We start from the raw sequence: 6000 nt of genomic DNA, 5'->3' as shown, positions 1-6000 counted from the left end.
TATAGGTTGTCACGTTCTGTTTTGCTCGGGCTGTTTGCACACATTCGCTACCAGAAGTGTTTTATGTGCAACTGAGAGACTCAATGTTTTATCAAAAGCTTGTGCTGTGTGTGTGTGTGTGTGTGTGTGTGTGTGTGTGTGTGTGTGTGTGTGTGTGTGTGTGTGTGTGTGTGTGTGGCGCAAACATACACGAGTGAATAGGTATATTCTAGGGATGTGCCGATGAGACATTTTGGCCGATATCGACATCCGATATAATTAATTGCTGTTATGGCCGATAACCGATATTACCGATGTCGATATGATCTCATTCTGTATTGAAAAAATTATAATAATTTTGTCCATTCTGAAAAATACATGTAACAGGGTGTCTGCACTGCAGGCTTAAGGCAAGTCAGTTTTAACTTAAATACCTTTTATATTTAATATTGTGAGCTTGTAGATCAGTTCAAGCTGTTACTTTAGGCTTGTTTATCTGTAAAGACAGACCGATTAATCGGACCGATAATCGGTCTGATTGATTAATCGAACCGATGCCGATTAATCTAAAAACAACTAAAAATACCGATGTGTTTGCCGATTAATCTCCCATCACTAGTTTATTCCACTGACACTGTCTGACAGTCAGCCGTGTCAAAGCAGACAGCTTTGAGAACGCCACGGTTTCTTTAGAGATTTTATTAGTTTGATAATTATTGGGGTTCAATGGGTTCATGTGTTCACAGGGCTCGCTCACACATCCAAAATGGCTGCTGGCGGCAGACAACAGGCTAGCACATATGAACTGTGTACGGTTATGACGTGTAGGTGTTCTAACATGATGAGTCAGATGCTTACGGCACTTTTTGGAAACCAAACCAAACAAGAGAAACAAAACAAGATTTATGAGAGCTATTGTTCTGGACTTCTAAAGCATTTTAAATTGCACGGTGATCATGCTTGCCAGAGAAGAGTTTACACAGGGTGACAGGTTTGGCAACAGCACGCTTTTCTTCTTTGGACTTCCAGCAAGACCTGTTGAGTTTACAAGAAGATCTTGTGAACGTTTACCTTAAATAATCAATGAGATTCCCATGAGCAAGAAATAGAAAGCATGTCAACCTCAAGTTGTGAGCCTCAATTTATTTTATTTTTCTAATTTTCACCTCAATGACATGCCCAAAATACAATAGGGATAGATGACTATAATTCCCCCCTGCTCACTTGGCCCAAGACAGAGTGTATCTGTAACATCTCTCAATGGGTCTGGTCTCAAACTACTTCTCTAGAGTGAGTGATGCCCATGGGCACAACACCAGAAAGCGATCATTTGACCTCGTTCCTCCAAAATTCACCTCAAACATCCTACTATAAATGCGCCACGTCTCTGTCTGTCTGCGTGCGCGCGTGTGTGTGTGTGTGTGTGTGTACACCCGAGTGCAGTGCCTGGTCGGACCCACGGTTCTCCAGAACCACCACAAAAGGCTCTGGTCAGCTCTGCCAGTGGGCCTAATCAGCCTAAATCCCCTCACCTGTGTTTTCCACAAAGCCTCCAGCCTCTGCCTCAGCCAAATTGATTGCCATGGCAACCCCACAACTGCAAATTGTTTACTTAACCACTCAACTTTTCACAGTCTGTTTGCACTCTTCACACACAGGCAGATAGACAAATACAGAGATCTCCATGTGGGACACAGACAGATAGTTAAAACGGGTGCTATGACAAGTTGACAGCGGGTATTATTAGGTTCCCAAGTTGCATCGCTCTCAAGTAGGCCGGTGGCACGTACAGGTCTAGTGGGTAAAATGCATTCCACTATGCTGCCACCAAATGTGGAATGACCTACCAAAGGACATAAAGGTTCTTGCCTACCCAAACCCAGAACTAACGTAAAGGTATACTATACCTAAATTATAGGTAAATGGTGCAATTAGTGCCTTATTTCTCCAAAGCTTCGTCATTTTGTCGTCACATTCCCACACAGATGGCAGCTAGGGAAACCATGCAAGGCACCAAGCTGCACCAAGCTGCTCATCAGGAACAGGTATGAGTTCAGTGTTTGGCTCTCCTGTCTAGCAAGAAGCTATGTGTTGTATATTTGCACAGAATGTCTGAACGTGTGGACAAATACTATACTTAACTGTGTTTATTGAGAATCTTTGTCCTGAAGGGTTTGTGCAGGGTTACAGTTTAATGACTGTGTGTGTGTGTGTGTGTGTGTGTGTGTGTGGTGGCCACTAGTGCAGTCCATTTTCACGTTGTGTACACGTGCGTTTTGCATGATGCATGGCTTGGATGCATGTACCGTCCACTACATGCGTGTGATGTGGTGGACAGGTTGAACAGAAGAGGCCTGGGGCTAGTTAAGCATTGAAGAGGCAGCTGCGAGGTTAAGCTAGGAGCATGCTAATGAGGCTAGCAATGCAGCACATGCAGCACATTGTGGAACAGACAGACAGACAGGTAATTAACATATTAATACCGGGAAAGTGTCATTCAACAAATTGAATCACTTTAACCTTTGGCTATTCCAAAATAGCCGATATCACTTCTTGCCGCACTATGAGGTTGCAGACCTGCTTTTTGATTGAAAAATCTTGAAAATGTGTGCAAATCTTTGAATATGTATATATATTTTTATAGCGAACATTTTAACTCGTATCTTTGCTTCTGGGGGTCCCTGGAATAAAATATGTTGAGACGGGGATCCGTGACCAAATACATATAATTTTGGGGGTCCTTGACTGAAGAAGGTCAGTAGACCGAAAGCTTGCTAAATAAATACATTGATTGTGCGCAGATCTGAGTGTGCGGAGCTTCCCTTTATTTTTCTCATGTTCCCTTTGTGGCTCCAGCACCTCTCTTAAGTTTTTTCAGTGGATGAGCGGTGGTTCTTTTTACAGGGGGTCCTTGACATAAAAATATATTGAGAACCACTGGTAATAGCAACATAAGTTTTTCAGAAAACGATTTATTTTTTACTGTATTTACTGTGGATTTAGAAGACATTTGTAGAATGGGGCTAATCACAATACTTCAGGCCATATAGGCTCATACTGAAATAGAACAGACTGAAGATGATAATCCCCAAATCATACAACTGCACCTTATATAAATCACTAGCATGTCTGAGAGGTCATTTTGACCGGTTTTTTTTTTAGATTTTGAAGTTGATTATCTTTGCCCATGAAGCTTTCAGAATGTTCCCTTTCCATGACCATCATCATCCATCATCATTACATCATCTCAGAATTTTTTGACATCTGAAAAATGTTCTAAATATGAATTTAAGCACTTGCTACTTCTGTCTGATTTTACTTCAGTCATGCTAGTGTCATGCTAGTGTTCACTCTATGGCCACACACTTCGCATTGTTAACAATAACGGTCTTGTGGTGTTGTTTTAATGTCCTGCTTCAGATTCAGAGTGACTGGACTGGATCTTTGAAGAATTCCCCATGGCACACTTCCAGGTGAACTCCCCTGGTGAACTTTTATTTGGGTCTATGGGTTTCCTGCATGTGTTTCCCAATGAAACTCCCTGACCTTTTCATTATCATCATTATCAGTAAAGCTTTTGCACACAAGTGTTCTGTAGGAAAGCAGGTGCGTGAGAGAAAGAAATTGACGACAAACTTGCAACTAACCCTTTTCAATTAAACACCAACACAAATGATTGTCTTATCTTACAAAGATCTTACTTTTTCTTCCATTGCGATACATTGTGACGTGCTGTGAGATCATATATCGGCTACTTTCAAGATTTGTAGTTCTCACACTTTTTCGTGCCAAGGATCCCCAAATTGATATAATTTGACCCATATCTGAAACTATTTTTTGTCAGGAAACCCCAGAAGAGAAGGTTTGTGTTAAAAAAATAATAATAAGAGATAAGAAATATATTTAAAAAAAATGCTATTTCCGTGCTCGGACGGACGCATTTTTCAATATTTATCACTAAAATGTAAATGACATGCAGATGGGATGTTACCCACACATATACTTCGTTGACAGGCGTCCCCCACGGCTCTATCCTTGGCCCACTCCTTTCTTCCCTCTTCATCAAATCTCTATGCGGAACACAGCTTAAGTGCTTAAGAAAGCCAAGTCCATTTGTACGGACAACTCTCATCCCCTCAGCTCTGAGTTCAGGCTGCTTCCTTTAGTTAGGTAAAATTAGCTTAAGTTGTGGCAAATCTGGAAAAAAAAGGCTTACCACTAGCTTTCTTCACAGATGTGTTCATAAAGGTGTCTACTATCACAGAAAAAAATGTTCCAAGCCAACTCCCTTGGGAAACTTTGTGGGAGCCAATCAAAGTTGGGGTACCCAGAGGGCCTAGGCTAACAGCAGGACATTTTAAAATGAGCTAATATGAGCTTGTGAGGTGTGTAAATAGGGGTTTTATGGGGTGCTGAATACATTCCAGCCATTACCTTTCAGTAAAAATGACTCCCTGGCCATAAATTGGCTGCTTTTGCATGTGTAATAACTAATATGCCATGTTATGCACATGGATGTTTAAGGTGTTTTCTTTTCATATACACAAGCAGGCATGGCCAATATTATGGCCAGAAGTCATTGTACTGAAAATGAATGGTTGGAACGGATTCAGCACCCCAAAAAAACCCTATTTACACACCTCACAAGCTCATATTAGCCAATTCTAAAATGTCCTGCTGCCTAGGCCCTCTGGGTACCCCAACTTTGATTGGCTCCCACAAAGTTTCCCAAGGGAGTTGGCTTGGAACAATTTTTTCTGTGATAGTAGACACCTTTATGAACACATCTGTGAAGAAAGCTAGTGGTAGGCATTTTTTCCCAGATTTGCCACAACTTAAAGGTATATTCAGTGATTTCACTTAATTCAAATATCACTTATTTTTATTTTTTAATTTTTCCTTCCTCCAATCATGATCGAGTGGGGCGGGCCTTGGTGCAAATGCTGTTGGTCTGTTGTACTTCCCCCACTGTAGAGCGTGTGCATGTGCACATCTTGTTACCGGGTGGACCAGGTTTTTTTTCCAAATCACCCAAATCACTGAATGCTAATTTTACCTAATTTTTTTCCAAATCACCCAAATCACTGAATGCTCCTTTAAGCTAATTTTACCTAACTACTTCTGGCCTTCACCTAAAGGTTCCAGGTGCCACAAGCAATAGATATAAGTTCTCCTTCGTGCCTGTGTCTATCCAGGCTTTAAATGCCAATAGGAGGAGGAGGAGGTAACCTGTCGTCTTGACTCGCTTGTTGTATGAATTATTATACGACTGTTTATGAAAATGTTATGAATTTCAATGCTACACTGATACCTTGCTTGAACTGCCATCCTGTTTTATTGTTTCTATGTGTACCATGTTCTTTTTTTACTGTGTTTTATGTGATTAATGTTATCTGCCTGTTATGCTTTGCTAGTTTGCTGTACACCAGGGGTGCCCAAAAGGTAGATCGCGATCTACCAGTAGATCAGGTAGATCACATGGCATGGTCCTAAAATATATATTTAATTTAAATATAAAAAATGGCATCTGACACAATTAAGGTGACTTACTTGTTTGACAAGTTATTATACAAAAATAAAAACCTACCAATTCCATTTTCCCTCCATTGTCTTATGTCTTACTGTATGTAACACTAGGTGCCGCTATGCCAAAGCCCCAAAGCCCCCTCAGGTACATTTTTAAACACCATTCAGCAATGGGATCATTTTTTTGGTGGGTAGATCTTATTGAGCTGGTCATTTTGAAAGTGACTCTCGTGTCAAAAAAGTGTGGGCACCCCTGCTGTCGCCCCTTTGGGACCTGAGATCAGAGCGTTTGCCTATTATGACCCAGAATAGGGACTTTAGGGTTTAAGCAGTGGTGGAAAGTAATTAAGTACTTTTACTTAAGTACTGTACTTAAGGTACTTGAGGTACAAATACCTCAAAATACAATTTTGAGGTATTTGTACTTTACTTGAGTATTTCCAATTTCCAGTACTTTTACTTCTACTCCACTACATCTCAGAGCCCAAAATTTGT

Source organism: Electrona antarctica (genome assembly GCF_951216825.1).
Source record: "Electrona antarctica genome assembly, chromosome: 24".
Classification (NCBI taxonomy): Eukaryota; Metazoa; Chordata; class Actinopteri; order Myctophiformes; family Myctophidae; genus Electrona; species Electrona antarctica.
This window is presented reverse-complemented; position numbering follows the sequence as displayed.